At 39.6% G+C, this 18,697-nt stretch overlaps 1 long non-coding RNA gene across 1 annotated transcript in view; it reads left to right on the top strand.

The window, feature by feature from the left end:
• The first annotated feature begins 241 nt into the window (after positions 1-241).
• LOC309803968 overlaps positions 242-18,697 on the top strand; it is a 127,543-nt gene continuing 109,087 nt past the window's right edge. The window contains exon 1 of the long non-coding RNA XR_014294030.1: positions 242-350. This is a non-coding gene — a long non-coding RNA (uncharacterized lncRNA). The remainder of the gene's footprint in view (positions 351-18,697) is intronic.

Below are 18,697 nucleotides of genomic sequence, written 5' to 3'. Positions count from 1 at the left end.
ATTTACACTTTTTGTAATCAGGTTTTTCTTGTCTGTCTCCCTTATTACACTGAAGGTTCTTGGCATGGAGATCCCAGCTCTAAGAACAATAATAATAATTATAACTAATATTGATATTTATAGATTACTTATCCTTTGCTGTGTTTTTGAGCATTTCATATCTAGGACCTCAACTAGAACTCAACCCTTTGAAGTAAGAACTACTTTTACTTCATTTTACAGGTCAAAGATTGAGGCTCAGTAAAGTTATATTGCTTGATATGGGTCACTCAGCTGGAAAGAGGTGGACTGAGAATTCACATCAATGGTCTGGCACCAGAGTCTCTGCAACACAGCTTGAATATAATATGGTAAGATGCTGAATGAATGAATGTTTCAGTCAGCCTCAGGGATGAAATAGCAATGTATTCTGTGCCAGAAATATATGATTTAATTGGTATGTGAGACATGAACACACATAATCTCAGTGTCATGAAAGGGTCTGCCTATCCTTAGAGTTTGCAGCCCAGCCTAGTGTCTCCTGTTCTGGTGTCTTGTCAGGGGTGATCCCCCGCCACCAACTACTGTCCTGGCTGTGTTTTCCATAACCGTATTCTGTTCTTCTCTGAGTGCTCAAAAGAGTGGGCTGTCTGAGCCCAGCCCATCAGGAAACAGGGATGATCAGGCAAGGGCAGAGGAGAAACTCACCTGTCCTGAGCATCCACTGGGCAAGTCTCTATGTGTGTACTCTCTTTTACTCTTTCCAGTGGTCCTTAGGAGCAGTTGATATTATGTCGATTTTAGAGACAAGGAACTTGAAGCTTATAAAAGAAAGCTAACTTGTCTAAGATCTCACAGCTAGTGAAGGGAAGATCTGACCTCAGATTTATGGTCCTCTAATTGCGAAGTAGATTTCTATGGGTGGGGGTGGGATGGGTAGAGATGTAATGTCAAGAAAAGACTACTACAACCTAATTCTCCCTTCCACCCCCACTCTTGCCGTCCACACTACCTGAAATTCTCACTGTTAATTACTGGTTTGGATTTGGGGATGTCTTTTTTTTAAGTTACTGTTCCTTGCATATGAAGCCAAAAATCCAGCAATTTGTCAACAGAATTGGATTATAATGGGTAGTGACTTGGAGCAGATATGTAGATGTGAGAAAGACCTGTTTGGGTCTTTAGGGAAACCCTTGCACAAATAAGGACAGGCATTCCATCCGACTGTCTTCCAAACCTGTTTCAATGGTTTGGCTAATTCTCTGAGATGAGAAATCATGCCCACTACTCTCTCCCAGCCTTTCCCCTCTTCCATCCCTGCTCTGTAACTCTCCTTCTCCACCCCACCCCCAAACTTCCTCTGTGGATATCTAGTAGCCTGAATCTGACAAGGAAAACCTAACTGTTACGGAGTTGGATATTGCTTAGGGTTCAGATCTGTGGTCTGCTTTTTGACATAATGTAGCCCCAAAGCAATCAGTTTCAATAGTAAAAGTCCTGACTCTCAGGCTTCTGGGCCCCTCTCCCAGCCACATGGTAGGGAAAGGATAGACAGGTGGAAAGGGAAAAAAAAGACTGTTTCTTCCCCACTTCCTGCTTGTTTTAATTACTACTGAAAAGTTACAAATGGAAGAAGTGTTTTCCAGCTACCCAGCTATGAATTGATTTTCTGCCTCTCCAGGAAGCACATATCCCCTAAGCCTTGGATGAGACCGGTGGGCAGGGGGAATGCTTGGCTGGGACCAGCTGTGTGTGTCCATCATAACCCCTTTGGTCCCCACTGGAAGTGGCAGCTCGAAGCTAGTAGTCTTGGCAGCTCTTGAAGTCAGAAGTGGGGAGAGAACAAAAGAAGAGACTCAGTAATAGCAGCAGTGAAAAAAAAAAAAAGAAAATGTAGAAAAATTATCCTTAGAATGAATTTTTAATAGCCTGTAATCTAGGGACTCTTAATTTGCAGCCCATGGGTGGGCCTCAAGGATTCTACAAGCCTCTTGAAATCATATGCAAAACTTGGTGTATATGGGCATTTTTCTGGGGAGGGGATCTGTGGTTTTCGTCAGAGTCTCAAAATGCTTCATGATCCCCCAAAGTTAAAGTCCAGCAGTGTAATCGAGTTACCATTCTTTACAGGTGAGGAAACTAAGGCTAAGGAGGATTTTATAAGATGTCCAAGGTCATACTCTAACTTAATGGTGGATCAGAATTTGGATTAATATCTCCAAACACTATATCCTGTATATTTCCCACTCCACCACACATCCCCTTTGTCCTGGGTTTATGTTTAGAACTTGAGTGGTATGTTTGATGGAGGTTTGAGGACATAGCTAGTTCCAAAAATATAGTACATTTTTTTTCATTGGTCTGTGATGTCTGACCATGTCTCCTCCCCACCACCCACCCCTCTGAGGGTCTTACTCTCCATTGGAACCCTTTTCTATTATTTCACTTTCCAACACATGATATCTATGATGACCCCATCATATCACTTGATCTACCTGAAGATATGGTCCTTCTAAGATTGTGTCTGTAGCAGCACATAAAGTGGCTTTCAATAGTGGGGTAAAATCAGAGCAACACTTTTCATCTGGAGTATTCTTTCCTTTTGCTTCTACCTTTGGGTAAGCCCAATATCTTCATCAACCTTTGGTTTCCTTGATTATGTTTTTCCTTGATTATTTTTTATTTACTTTTTGTTGAGATACAACGTACACATATTAAAATGTGTAAATAGTAGGTTTAGAGCTTGATGGATTTTTACACATGTATACATCTGTGTGACCACCATCCAGATCAACGTATAGCACAGTTATAGCAGCCCAGAAGCTTCCCTCATGCCCCTTTACAATTAATATAAACCTCTCTTCTGGGGAGATCAGCTCTGTGCTTTGTGACCACCTAGAGGGGTGGGAGGGAGATGCAAGAGGGAGGAGATATATATATATGTATAGCTGATTCACTTTGTTATAAAGCAGAAACTAACACACCATTGTAAAGCAATTATACTCCAATAAAGACGTTAAAAAAAAAAAAACACCTCTCTGCTCTAGGTAGCCACTATTCTGACCTCTATTATGATAAATTTGTTTTGTCGGTTCTTTAACAACATATAAGTACAACAGAATCATATAGTATGTACTCTTTTATATCTAGCCTCTTTTGCTCAACATAATTATCCATATTGTAAAGTGTGGCAGCAGGCCATTCTTTCCCACTGCTGTGTAGTATTCTATCGGGTCCATCTACCATGTTTTATTTATCCATTTTTGTGCCACAGATTGTTTCCAGCTTTGGGCAGTTATGAAAAAGTTGCTATGGACATTCTTGTACAGTCTTCTGATGGACATAAGCACTCAATTTCCCTGGGGAATGGAATTGTTGGTTCATTGTGTATGTGTATGCTTGAATTTAGCAAATACTGACAGTTTTCTAAAGTGGTTGTACCAAACGCCCCCGATTTTAAGCCAGCCAACCTTAGCACCTACCTTAGACTTGATCAACTTGCCGGTGTCATTATCTGGATTCATCCCTGCCATAGTTTCTGCATTAACCCCCTGTCCTAATCCCCAGTTCTCCCACCTTGGTTTTACTGAGTTATAAAAAGCTAGATATATAACCACAGCAATCGTGTGGTTCAACCTCAATGTTTCAGAGGTAGAGAAAGTGAGGTCTGAGTGTAGCTGGGTGAGGAAGCTGTCCAGTGACACCAAGCAGGTTCCCAGCTGGCCTGGGATGGGAATGCACAGACAGTTCTTACTCATTTTGTTGATCTGCCAAGCTTAGGAAAGCACCTGATATGTATCTGAAAGTACTCAAAGAATATTGTCCAAAAAAGAAAAACGAAATGGAAGGATTATTAGAGATCATTGAGTTCACTACTTGTCAGATTGTGAAAGTCTGATTTACAAAAAAGATTTTAGGTGGGACCCTGTTGAATAAAAAGTGAATCCGTTTCTTTTTATGGCTGAGTAATATTCCATTGTATATATGTGCCACATCTTCTTTATCCATTCATCTGTTGATGGACACTTAGGTTGCTTCCATGTCCTGGCTATTGTAAATAGAGCTGCAATGAACATATTGGAACATGACTCTTTTTTGAATTATGGTTTTCTCAGGGTATATGCCCAGTAGTGGCTGGGTCGTATGGTAGTTCTATTTGTAGTTTTTTAAGGAACCTCCAAAAGAAATGAAATTGAGTTATTTGTAGTGAGGTGGCTGGAACTGGAGTTTGTCATACAGAGTGAAGTAAGTCAGAAAGAGAAAAACAAATACCATATGCTAACACATATATATGGAATCTAAGAAAAAAAAAGGTCATGAAGAACCTAGGGGCAGGACAGGAATAAAGATGCAGATGTAGAGAATGGACTTGAGGACATGGGGAGAGGGAAGGGTAAGCTGTGACAAAGAGAGTGTCATGGACATATATACAGTACCAAACGTAAGGTAGATAGCCAGTGGGAAGCAGCCGCATAGCACAGGGAGATCAGCTCGGTGCTTTGTGACCACCTAGAGGGGTGGGATAGGGAAGGCGGGAGGGAGGGAGATGCAAGAGGGAAGAGATATGGGAACATATGTATATGTATAACTGATTCACTTTGTTATAAAGCAGAAACTAACACCATTGTAAAGCAATTATACTCCAATAAAGATGTAAAAAAAAAAAGTTAATCCGCTATGAGGAAGGAATTTGCCCCTCAATCCTCCTTTAATCATTGCATTAGCTAAGGGGGAGAATATCTCAATCTCCTGCTATATGTCACCTCATTAATAAGTGCCAGTCTCTTTTCCAAAAAGAGAGAGCAAGAGGCTCTAGCTAGATTTTCATGAGGTTTTGTTTTTTTTGCATTTTTATTTGACTTTTTTGGTGGTTAACTTTTATTTGGAGGAGGAAATAGACATTTTCTCTTCATGGCAGTGGTAGAAAGATTCCTTCTTTTCAAATATATTTTAGCATAAACAAAAAACAAGTGGGTTGACTGAAGAAAAAGGTTAAACAAATAATACTAAATGGGGTATATGGATGTAGCAAAAAATCATGTAAGGCTAATCAACATTCATCTATTTCACACTTTCTATTGACTAGATGGGGAAACAGAGCCCCAGGAGAAGAGACTTGAATGGCCCTTGGAATTGGCGGCAAGGGTCCTCCGTTTAGCACTCTCCATGTACAAATCTGTTCATAGTACGTGTTACTTTGGGAAGGAGAGACAGAGCTGTAGCCCAAGGTGCCCCATTTACAATAAAAGAGACTTGAGGGATTATCTGGGGGCATTTTAGAAGCGCTTCCACTGAATAAACTTGCCTTTCATAGAAGCCTCTGTAGCACCTTCTCTTATCTGTGCCAACATACAAGTTGCCAAATGCCTCCTTTAAAGTGCAGCTCTGCTGCTGCCTTGCCCCAGCTCACACAGCTTCCATGGCTCCCAACTGACTTCCTTAGCCTGGCATTCAGAGTCCTCACAGCCAATTTCCCTTTTCAGTTTCATCTCTCATCAGTTTCATCTTCCCAGTACTGTCCTACATTCTAGCCTTGCTGAACCACACAACTTCCCTAAGAATGTTTCCTGTTTTCCTTCCCCTGTGCATTCTTTTTTAGTGTTTCTTATATCTGGAATGCCCTTCCTTCATCTCTGACGATCCACATCCTACTGACTCATTCTTTCAAGAATCCTTTTATGATTCCTCCAACTGGATGTGAATTCTTCTCCCTTTACTGTAAGCAGGATCCATTCTTTGCTGAACAGCCTACCTAAATATAGTTGACAAAGTCCTGTTCAAATGAATTATCTCATTTTGTCATAACAAACCTATGGGCTGGGCATTATTATTAGGATTATCATTTTATAGCTGAGGATATTGAAGCACAGAGAGGTTAAATAATGTGCCCAAGGTCACACTGCTGACAGCAGCAGAGCCAGGGTTTGGACACAGGTCTTTTGGAGTCCAGAGCTCACACTCTTAACCAGGATTCCATCCTGACCACCCTTGCTGCCTGCGGCATTCTTTTTTTTCCCCTCTCTTGTATGTTTTTTTAAAATTGAAGTATAGTTGATTTACAGTGTAGATAGGTTCGTTTGTACCATAGTTTAGAGACCACATTTAAGTGATATCATATGGTATTTGTCTTTCTCTTTCAGAATTACTTCACTTAGTATGATCATCTCTAGTTGCATCCATGTTGCTGCAAATGTAGCATTCTGCTTAGAGTTAGTTAAGCGAATTACAGAGAGCTCTCTGCTCAACTCTTCCTGAGATGTGGCAGTCATCAGGCATAAGTCTGAGATGAAGATGGAGATAGTAAATGCCTTTTTATTGCTATCAGTGATTTGGGAAGCAGGGTCTGGCAAAGATGTCTGCCTTGCACCAACCTGGGTTGTCCACGGAAACACTGTTTTGGCAGCTGTATAATCCTGGTAAGAAACCCATGGGAGCAGGGGAGGCACCAGGGTGCATTCTTTCTGTTCTGATGTAGGGAGAGCTTCTGGCCCATAGGAGGAATGGTTACATCTTCAAGGAGAATGAGGGCTTGGCTTCTGTCCCTGAGCTGCCACAGCAGCAGCCTTGCACAGGCTGCTCTTGCCCAGGGACGCCATAAATCGCTGGGCCATGGACTTGACAGCCAGCCGCGATGTGATCAGAAAGCCAACAGGAGCCGATGCCAAGCCTTTGGTGGCTACTTCCTGCGTGTTCCTCTCATCCATCACGCCAGGCAGAGTAGTCACTGAGCCAGTCACCTTCTTTCCAAATGGGGACTCAGGGGTCAGACAGTCAAGTCCCAGGTGGGGAGAGGGCATTAACCCTTTCAAAGAAGTAATCCTTTATTTTTCACATGCATTATCTTAATTCCCATTCATTCATTAATTTATTGAACAAGTAGCTATGACACAACTTTCAGGATCCAGGCATCTTTTTCTGACATCTTCTAAAGAAGAGGGGGAAGAATGTTTTCCTTTTACAGATGAGGGGACTGGGAGGGGAAGCTATGGAAAGCAGTGTGTCAGGCAAAGCCTTAAATTTTAGTTCTCAGACTCCTGTTACCATTGGAGAGAAGTTAGGAAAATAATTTCCCCTCTCTGAATGATAGTTTACTTATTGCTTTTCATGAATTATCTATCTTTAAAGTTCATTGTTAAAAAAAAGGTATACTTGCGTATGATTGGAATTTAAACTTTCTAAAAGGTATAAGACCAAGCAAAACTTCCTCACCTCTCCTCTGGGGCTCTGATTCGTCTCTTTAAAGATGACAACACTTTTTATGGAAAACAGTTTGTGTGTGTGTGTGTATGAAACAAATGGAAATATGCTGAACCTTGCCTTTTTAACTAAACAGTATGTCTTGGAAATCTTTCCATGTCAGCAAGATAGATCTAACTCGTTCTTTTTAAAGGATGCTTATTATTACATTGTAGGAATATACAACAATTAATGATTTGACCCCTTTGCTATTGATAGATACTTAAGTAGTTTATTTTTGATTCTTTTATTGTTGCTTTATAAACAGTGCTGCAATGAATTTCATTGTGCATATATCTTGGCATACATTTTGGTAAATTCCTAGCAAAGAAACTGCTGAGTCAAAAGGTAATTGAATGTTAATTATTGATAGCTATTGCTGTATTGTCTTCCAAAATTTGCCTTGATTAACATTGCAACCAACAGGGATGTGAGTGCCTATTTCCTAACAACTTTCCCTTTATTGGTCATTTGTTTTTGGCCAACCCTATAAAACCTACTTTAAAATACGTAGGTAGAATCCTAATGCCTCTAAATTTCCCCTCCACTTGAAATTTTTGTTGTTACCTTCTGAGCTATTATATATGCCTATTTATGTTTGGTTTGTTTTCTTTATTCTATATGATGCTAGTGAAAACATAATTGTCCATCTGTATAATAATAAAGATTTATTTATTTTTAAAATTTATCTAACAATGTAAGAAAAAAAGGCAAGTCCCCCTGTGTCAACTTCTCAGCTGAGGCTGCAGTAGCCAAAATGTGAGGGCAGAAGGGAGAGAGCGGCGCCACTGTGGCAGGGGTAACAGTTAAGAGTGAGTTCCTGGGGCGCTTAACTATTCCACAAGGGTCTGACACATATGGGTCCTAGTCTTCTGACTGTAAGCTTCTAGAAGCAGTGTTCAAGTCTCCTTCCATGGCGCTTGTCCGCACCGAACTCAGTCCGAAATGACTGAGGCCCAGGTGCTGCAGGACTCCTTGGGCAGGCATAGCTTATTGGCAGGGTGCTATAAAAAAAACTCTCTAACATTGGAAACTGTTCAAAGATCTGATACTTCCTTCTGTCTATGCCACTAACCCCCTGGGTGATCCTGGGCGAGTCACTTCACTCCTATGGGTCACAGATAGATTATCTGTAAAGCAGAGTTAGGGATCAGACTATATCATTTCTCATTATCGAAGTGCTGTTTGTGACCTGCTAATGGACCAGAATATGATTTTTCTGCTTACTTTTAGTTTTAATATAGTTTTTATTTTTTAATCAGATTTTCAAGTCAAATATTTCTGACAAGGTTATCATGAAGAACACACTACCCTATCTAATAATTGTAAATACTTTTAACTTAAAAAAATGTTTATCTCTAAGGAACATCATATAGGGCCTCTTTGTGATTTTTCAGTTTAGACATATCACTTTATAACCCACCATGGAAGATAAAAAGTTACCTTTCACCAAGAAGCACCTCCCCCATGCACACAAGTACATTTTCCATTCTTCTACCCTTTCATGTACTTACTGAATTGTTAGTTGCATGAATATTCCATGTTTATATTCCATAAGCACTCTTCACTGCTGAGCTATGTTATGACAATTATTTTTTCTTTCCTCTCTAACTTTCTGCTTTCTGTAGAGCTAATGATTGTCTCCTTTTGATTTGTTTAGTTTTTTTTTTACTTGACAGGGCTCATTTTATTTTATTATTTTAAACATCTTTATTGGAATATAATTGCTTTACAAAGTTGTGTTAGTTTCTGCTGTATAACAAAGTGAATCAGCTATATGTGTATATATATATATATATATATATATATATATATATCCCCATATCTCCTCCCTCTTGCATCTCCCTCCCACCCTTCCTTTCTCACCCATCTAGGTGATCACAAAGCACCGAACTGATCTCCCTATGCTATGCAGCTGCTTCCCACTAGCTATCTATTTTAATATTGGTAGTGAATATATGTCCATGCCACTCTCTCACTTCATCCCAGCTTACCCTTCTCCCTCCCCGTGTCCTCAAGTCCATTCTCTATGTCTGTGTCTTTATCCCTGTCCTGCCCCTAGGTTCATCAGACCATTTTTTTCCCCTTAGATTCCATATATATGTGTTAGCATATTGTATTTGTTTTTCTCTTTCTGACTTACTTCACTCTGTATGACAGACTCTAGGTCCATCCACCTCACTACAAGTAACTCAATTTCGTTTCTTTTTATGGCTGAGTAATATTCCATTGTATATATGAGCCATATCTTCTTTATCCATTCATCTGTCAATGAACACTTAGGTTGTGCCATGTCCTGTCTATTGTAAATAGGGCTGCAGTGAACATTTTGGTACATGACTCTTTCTGAATTATGCTTTACTCAGGGTATATACCAGTACTGGGATTACTGGGTCATATGGTAGTTCTATGTTTAGTTTTCTAAGGAACCTCCACACTGTTCTCCAAGTGGCTGTATCAATTTACCTCCCCATCAACAGTGCAAGAGAGTTCCCTTTTCTCCACAACCTCTCCAGCATTTATTGTTTGTAGATTTTTTTGATTATGGCCATTCTGACCGGTATGAGGTGATACGTCATTGTGATTTTGATTTGCATTTCTCTAATGATTAGTGATGTTGAGCATCCTTTCATGTGTTTGTTGGCAATCTGTATATCTTCTTTGCAGAAATGTCTATATAGATCTTCTGCCCATTTTTGGATTGGGTTTTTTGTTTTGTTGATATTGAGCTGCATGAGGTGCTTGTATATTTTGGAGATTAGTCCTTTGTCATTTTCTTCATTTGCAAATATTTTCTCCCATTCTAAGGGTGGTCTTTTTGTCTTGTTTATGGTTTCCTTTGCTGTGCCAAAGATTTTAAGTTTCATTAGATCCCATTTGTTTATTTTGTTTTTATTGCCATTTCTCTAGGAGTTGGGTCAAAAAGGATCTTGCTGTGATTTATGTCATAGAGGGTTCTGCCTATGTTTTCCTCTAAGAGTTTGATAGTGTCTGGTCTTTAATCCATTTTGAGTTTATTTTTGTGTATGGTGTTAGGAAGTGTTCAAATTTCATTCTTTTACATGTAGCTGTCCAGTTTTCCCAGCACCACTAGTTGAAGAGGCTGTCTCTTCTCCATTATATATTCTTGCCTCCTTTATCAAAGGTAAGGTGACCATATGTGTGTGGGTTGATATCTGGGCTTTCTACCCTGTTCCATTGATGTATATTTCAGTGTTTGTGCCATTACCATACTATCTTGATTACTGTAGCTTTGTACTATAGTCTGAAGTCAGGGAGCTTGATTCCTCCAACTCCGTTTTTCTTTCTCAAGCTTGCTTTGGCTATTCGGGGTCTTTTGTGTTTCCATACAAATTGTGAAATTTCTTGATCTAGTTCTGTGAAAATGCCATTGGTAGTTTGATAGGGATTGCATTAAATCTGTAGATTTCTTTGCGTAGTATAGTCTTTTCCCAATGTTGATTCTTCCAATCCAACGACATGGTATATCTCTCCACATGTTTGTAACATCCTTAATTTCTTTCATCAGTGTCTTATAGTTTTCTGCATACAGGTCTTTTGTCTCCTTAGGTAGGTTTATCCTAGGTATTTTATTCTTTTTGTTGCAATGGTAAATGGGAGTGTTTGCTTAATTTCTCTTTCAGATTTATCATCATTAGTGTATAGGAATGCAAGAGATTTCTGTGCATTAATTTTGTATCCTTGTACTTTACCAAATTCATTGACTAGCTCTAGTAGTTTTCTGGTAGCATCTTTAGGATTCTCTATGTATAGTATCATGTCATCTGCAAACACTGACAGTTTTACTTCTTTTCCGATTTGGATTCCTTTTATTTCTTTTTCTTCTCTGATTGCTGTGGCTATTAACTTCCAAAACTATGTTGAATAATAGCAGCGAGAGTGGGCAACCTTCTCTTGTTCCTGATTTTAGAGGAAATAGTTTCATTTTTCACCACTGAGAGCGATGTTGGCTGTGGGTTTGTCATATATGGCCTTTATTATGTTGAGGTAGGTTCCCTCTATGCCTGCTTTCAGGAGAGTTTTTATCATAAATAGGTGTTCAATTTTGTCAAAAGCTTCTTCTGCATCTATTGAGATTATCATATGTTTTTTCTCCTTCAGTTTGTTAATATGGTTTCTCACATTGATTGATTTGCATATATTGAAGAAACCTTGCATTCCTGGGATAAACCCCACTTCATCATGGTGTATGATCCTTTTAATGTGCTGCTGGATTCTGTTTGCTACTATTTTATTGAGGTTTTTGCATCCATGTTCATCAGTGATATTGGCTTGTAGTTTTCTTTTTCTGTGACATTTTTGTCTGATTTTGGTATCAAGGTGATGGTGGCCTTGTAGAATGAGTTTGGGAGTGTTCCTGCCTCTGCTATATTTTGGAAGAGTTTGAGAAAGACAAACTTAGCTCTTCTCTAATGTTTGATAGAATTTGCCTGTGAAGACATTTGGTCCTGGGCTTTTGTGTGTTAGAAGATTTTAAATCACAGTTTCAATTTCGGTGCTTGTGATTGTTCTGTTTATATTTTCTATTTCTTCCTGGTTCAGTCTTGGAAGCTTGTGCTTTTCTAAGAATTAGTCCATTTCTTCCAGGTTGCCTCTTTTATTGGCATATAGCTGCTTGTTGTAATGTCTCATGATCCTTTGTATTTCTGCGGTATCAGTTGTTACTTCTCCTTTTTCTTTTTTAATTCTGTTGATTTCTTTGCCCTTTTTTTCTTGATGAGTCTGGCTAATGGTTTACCAATTTTGTTTATCTTGTCAAAGAAACAGGTTTTAGTTTTATTTATCTTCTCTGTTCTTTCCTTCAGTTCTTTTTCATTTATTTCTGATCTGATCTTTATGATTTCTTTCCTTCTGCTACCTTTGGGGTTTTTTTTTGTTCTTTCTCTAATTGCTTTAGGTGTAAGGTTAGGTTGTTTATTTGAGATTTTTCTTGTTTCTTGAGGTAGGATTGTATTGCTATAAACTTCCCTCTTTGAACTGCTTTTGCTGCAACACATAGCTTCTGGCTCGTCATGTTTTCATTGTCATTTGTTTATAGGTATTTTCTGATTTTCTGTTTAATTTCTTCAGTGAACTCTTGGTAATTTAGTAGCATATTGTTTAGCCTCCATGTGTTTGTATTTTTTACAGTTTTTTCCTGTAACTGATATCTAGTCTCACAGCATTGTGGTCGGAAAAAATGCTTGATACGATTTCAATTTTCTTAAACTTACTGAGGCTTGATTTGTGACCCAAGATGTGATCTATCCTGGAGAATGTTCCATGGGCACTTGAGAAGAAAGTGTATTCTGTTGTTTTTGGATGGAATGTTCTATAGATATCAATTAAGTCCATCTTTTTTAATGTGTCATTAAAGCTTGTGCTTCCTTATTTATTTTCTGTTTGGATTATCTGTCCATTGGTGAAAGTGGGGTGTTAAAGTCCCCTACTATGATTGTGTTACTGTCAGTTTCCCCTTTTATGGCTGTTAGCTTTTGCCTTCTGTATTAAGGTGCTCCTATGTTGGGTGCATAAATATTTACAATTGTTATATCTTTTTCTTCGATTGATCCCTTGATCATTATGTAGTGTCCTTCTTTGTCTCTTGTAATAGTCTTTATTTTAAAGTCTATTTTGTCTGATATGATAATTGCTATCCAGCTTTCTTTTGATTTCCATTTGCATGGAATATCTTTTTCCATCCCCTCACTTGCAGTCTGTATGTGTCCTTAGGTCTGAATTGGGTCTCTTGTAGACAGCATATACATGGGTCTTGTTTTTGTATCCATGCAGCCAGTCTCTGTCTTTTGGTTGGGACATTTAATCCATATTCATTTAAGGTAATTATCAATATGTGTGTTCCTATTACCATTTTCTTAATTGTTTCGGGTTTGTTTTTGTAGTCTTTTCGTCCTCCTGTGTTTCCTGGCTAGAGAAGTTTCCTTAGCATTTGTTGTAAAGCTGGTTTGGTGGTGTTGAATTCTTCTAACTTTTGCTTGTCTGTAAAGATTTTCATTTCTCCAATGAATCTGAATGAGAACCTTGCTGGGTAGGGTAATCTTGGTTGTAAGTTTTTCCCTTTCATCACTTTCAATATGTCCTGCCACTCCCTTCTGTCTTGCAGAGTTTCTGCTGGAAGATCCGCTGTTAACCTTATGGGGTTTCCCTTGTATGTTATTTGTTGCTTTTCCTTGCTGCTTTTAATATTTTTTCTTTGTAATTAATTTTTGATAGTTTGATTAATATGTGTCTTAGCATGTTTCTCCTTGGATTTATCCTGTATGGAACACTCTGCCCTTCCTGGACTTGATTGAATGTTTCCTTTCCCATGTTAGGGAAGTTTTGAACTATAATCTCTTCAAATATTTTCTCAGACCCTTTCTTTTTCTCTTCTTCTTCTGGGACCCATATAATTCGAATGTTGGTGCATTTAATGTTGTCCCAGAGGTTTCTGATACTGCCTTAATTCTTTTCATTCTTTTTTCTTTATTTTGCTCTGTCATAGTTATTTCCACTATTTTATCTTCCAGGTCACTTATCCATTCTTCTGTCTCTGTTATTCTGCTATTGATTCCTTCTAGAGAATTTTAAATTTCATATATTGTGTTGTTCATCATTGTTTGTTTTCTCTTTAGATCTTCTATATCCTTGTTAAACGTTTCTTGTGTTTTCTCCATTCTATTTCCATGATTTTGGATCATCTTTACTGTCATTACTCTGAATTCTTTTTCAGGGAGACTGCCTATTTCCTCTTAATTTGTTTGGGTTTTTGCTTTACTCCTTCATCTGCTGCCTATTTCTCTGTCTTCTCATTTTGTTTAACTTACTGTGTTTGGGTCTCCTTTTCATAGTCGGTAGGTTCGTAGTTCCTATTGTTTTTGATATCTGCCCCCAGTGGCTGAGGTTGTGTAGGCTTCTTGGTGGAAGTTTCTGGTGCCTGTGTTCTGGTGGGTGGCGCTGGATCTTGTGTTTCTCATGGGCAGGGCCACGTCTGATGGTTTGATTTGGGGTGTCTGTGAAGTTAGTGTGATTTTAGGCTGCCTGTCTGCTAATGGGTGGGGTTGTATTCCTGTCTTGCTAGTTGTTTGGCATAGGACGTCCAGCCCTGGAGCTTGCTGGCTGTTGAGTGGAGCTGGGTCTTAGCATTGAGATGGAGATCTCTGGGAGAGCTCTCGCCGATTGATATTACGTGTGGCTGGAAGGTGTCTGGTGTTCCAGTGTTCTGAACTTGGCTGTCCCACTTCAGAAGCTCAGGCCTGACCCCAGGCAGGAGCACCAAGGCCCTGTCAGCCACATGGCTCAGAAGAAAAGGGAGGAAAAAAGAAATAAAAATAAATAAACATAAAATAATAAAAGAAATTATTAAAATGAAAAAGTAATAGTAAAAATTTAAAAAGAACAGAGCCAAACCATAAACAAATCCACCAAAATGTTAACAAGCTCGAAAAACTATACTAAGATAAACATAAGAATCAGAAACGAATCAGTTGCAGAGAGCAAGTCTGAAGTGTACAGTTGCTACCAAAGTCCACCGCCTCAGTTTTGGAATGATTTTTTTGTTATTCAGGTATTTCACAGATGCAGGGTACATCATGTTGATTGTGGGGATTTAATCTGATGCTCCTGAGGCTGCATGGAGAAATTTCCCTTTCTCTTCTTTGTTCACGTGGCTCCTGGGGTTCAGCTTTGGTTTTGGCCCTGCCTCTGCATGTAGGTCCCCCTCAGGCATCTTTTCCCCACTCAGACAGGAGGAGGTTAAAGCAGCAGCTGATTAGGGTGCTCTTTGCTCTTTGATGCCGGGTGGGGGGAGGGGTCTGGTAGGTATAATTGGAATGAGGTGCGGGTCTGCGGCAGGAGAGGCCAGAGTGACGTTGAAACATCCTGGGATGTGCCATGTATTCTCCAGGGGAAGTTGTTCCTGGATCTCGGAACCCTGGCAGTGTGGTGCTGCAGTGATTCCTTGGTCGGGGGGTGTGGATAGTGACCTGTGCTTGCACAGAGGATTCTTGGTGGCTTCAGCAGCAGCATTAGCATTTCATGCCCATCTCTGGAGTCAGAGCTGATAGCCGTAGCTGACGCCCATCTCTGAAGCTCGTTTAGGTGGTGCTCTGAATCCCCTCTCCTTGCACATTCCAAAACAATGGTCTCTTGACTCTTAGGCAGGTCTAGACTTTGTCCCTCACTTCCTTCCGGCCAGCTGTGGTGCATTGTCCCCCTTCAGGCTGTTTTCACGTGGCCAACCCCAGTCCTCTCCCTGGGATCCGACCTCAGAAGCCCAAGCCTCAGCTCCCAGTCCCCACCCGCCCTGGCGGGTGAGCAGAGAAGCCTCTCAGGCTGGTGAGTGCTGGTCGGCACCAGTCCTCTGTGCAGGAGTGTCTTTGCTTTGCCCTCTGAACCCCTTTGCTGCACTCTCCTCCGTGGCTCTGAAGATTCCCCCCCGACACCCGCCCACCCTGTTGTCTCCACCAGTGAAGGGACTTCCTAGTGTGTGGAAACTTTTCCTCCTTCACAGCTCCCTCCCAGAGGTGCAAGCCCCTCCCTAGTCTTTTGTCTCCGTTTTTTCGTTTTTCTTTTGCCCTACTCAGGTACATGGGGATTTCCTTGCCTTTGGGGAAGTCTGATGTCTTCTGCCAGAGTTCAGTAGGTGTTCTGTAGGAGCTGTTCCACATGTCTGTTTGGTTTTTTTATTTATTTATTTATTTTTTTTTTTTTTAAATTTTATTTTATTTAATTTTTTTGCTTTATAACAAATTTAATCAGTTATACATATACATATGTTTCCATATCCCCTCCCTTTTGCGTCTCCCTCCCACCCTCCCTATCCCACCCCTCCAGGCGGTCACAAAGTACCGAGCTGATCTCCCTGTGCTATACGGCTGCTTCCCACTAGCTATCTACCTCACGTTTGGTAGTGTATATATGTCCATGCCGCTCTTTCACTTTGTCACAGCTTACCCTTCCCCCTCCCCATATCCTCAAGTCCATTCTCTAGTAGGTCTGTGTCTTTATTCCTGTCTTACCCCTATGTTCTTCATGACATTTTTTTTTCTTAAATTCCATATATATGTGTTAGCATACAGTATTTGTCTTTCTCTTTCTGACTTACTTCACTCTGTATGACAGACTCTAGGTCTATCCACCTCATTACAAATAGCTCAATTTCATTTCTTTTTATGGCTGAGTAATATTCCATTGTATATATGTGCCACATCTTCTTTATCCATTCATCCGATGATGGACACTTAGGTTGTTTCCATCTCCGGGCTATTGTAAATAGGGCTGCTATGAACATTTTGGTACATGTCTCTTTTTGAATTATGGTTTTCTCAGGGTATATGCCCAGTAGTGGGATTGCTGGGTCATATGGTAGTTCTATTTGTAGTTTTTTAAGGAACCTCCATACCGTTCTCCATAGCGGCTGTACCAATTCACATTCCCACCAGCAGTGCAAGAGTGTTCCCTTTTTTCCACACCCTCTCCAGCATTTATTGTTTCTAGATTTTTTGATGATGGCCATTCTGACTGGTGTGAGATGATATCTCATTGTAGTTTTGATTTGCATTTCTCTAATGAGTAAAGATGTTGAGCATCCTTTCATGTGTTTGTTGGCAGTCTGTATATCTTCTGTGGAGAAATGTCTATTTAGGTCTTCTGCCCATTTTTGGATTGGGTTGTTTGTTTTTTTGTTATTGAGCTGCATGAGCTGCTTATAAATTTTGGAGATTAATCCTTTGTCAGTTGCTTCATTTGCAAATATTTTCTCCCATTCTGAGGGTTGTCTTTTGGTCTTGTTTATGGTTTCCTTTGCTGTGCAAAAGCTTTTAAGTTTCATTAGGTCCCATGTGTTTATTTTTGTCTTTATTTCCATTTCTCTAGGAGGTGGGTCAAAAAGGATCTTGCTGTGATTTATGTCATAGAGTGTTCTGCCTATGTTTTCCTCTAAGAGTTTGATAGTTTCTGGCCTTACATTTAGGTCTTTAATCCATTTTGAGCTTATTTTTGTGTATGGTGTTAGGGAATGATCTAATCTCATACTTTTACATGTCCCTATCCAGTTTTCCCAGCACCACTTATTGAAGAGACTGTCCTTTCTCCACTGTACATTCCTGCCTCCTTTATCAAAGATAAGGTGACCATATGTCCGTGGGTTTAACTCTGGGCTTTCTATCCTGTTCCATTGATCTATCTTTCTGTTTTTGTGCCAGTACCATACTGTCTTGATTACTGTAGCTTTGTAGTATAGTCTGAAGTCAGGGAGCCTGATTCCTCCAGCTCCATTTTTCGTTCTCAAGATTGTTTTGGCTATTCGGGGTCTTTTGTGTTTCCATACAAATTGTGAAATTTTTTGTTCTAGTTCTGTGAAAAATGCCAGTGGTAGTTTGATAGGGATTGCATTGAATCTGTAGATTGCTTTGGGTAGTAGAGTCATTTTCACAATGTTGATTCTTCCAATCCAAGAACATGGTACATCTCTCCATCTATTTGTATCATCTTTAATTTCTTTCATCAGTGTCTTATAATTTTCTGCATACAGGTCTTTTGTCTCCTTAGGTAGGTTTATTCCAAGATATTTTATTCTTTTTGTTGCAATGGTAAATGGGAGTGTTTCCTTGATTTCACTTTCAGATTTTTCATCATCAGTATATAGGAATGCCAGAGATTTCTGTGCATTAATTTTGTATCCTGCAACTTTACCAAAGTCATTGATTAACTCTAGTAGTTTTCTGGTAGCATCTTTAGGATTCTCTATGTATAGTATCATGTCATCTGCAAACAGTGACAGCTTTACTTCTTCTTTTCCAATTTGGATTCCTTTTATTTCCTTTTCTTCTCTGATTGCTGTGGCCAAAACTTCCAAAACTAGGTTGAATAAGAGTGGTGAAAGTGGGCAACCTTGTCTAGTTCCTGATCTTAGTGGAAATGGTTTCAGTTTTTCACCATTGAGGACGATGCTGGCTGTGGGTTTGTCATATATGGCCTTTATTATGTTGAGGAAAGTTCCCTCTATGCCTACTTTCTGCAGGGTTTTTATCATAAATGGGTGTTGAATTTTGTCGAAAGCTTTCTCTGCATCTATTGAGATGATCATATGGTTTTTCTCCTTCAGTTTGTTAATATGGTGTATCACGTTGATTGATTTGCGTATATTGAAGAATCCTTGCATTCCTGGAATAAACCCCACTTGATCATGGTGTATGATCCTTTTAATGTGCTGTTGGATTCTGTTTGCTAGTATTTTGTTGAGGATTTTTGCATCTATGTTCATCAGTGATATTGGCCTGTAGTTTTCTTTCTTTGTGACATCCTTGCCTGGTTTTGGTATCAAGGTGATGGTGGCCTCGTAGAATGAGTTTGGGAGTGTTCCTCCCTCTGCTATATTTTGGAAGAGTTTCAGAAGGATAGGTGTTAGCTCTTCTCTAAATGCTTGATAGAATTCGCCTGTGAAGCCATCTGGTCCTGGGCTTTTGTTTGTTGGAAGATT

Source organism: Mesoplodon mirus (assembly GCF_964341445.2).
Source record: "Mesoplodon mirus genome assembly, chromosome: 5".
NCBI classification, from domain to species: Eukaryota; Metazoa; Chordata; class Mammalia; order Artiodactyla; family Ziphiidae; genus Mesoplodon; species Mesoplodon mirus.
The sequence above is the reverse complement of the archived record's forward strand: the minus strand, read 5'-3'. Positions and strand labels throughout refer to the sequence as shown.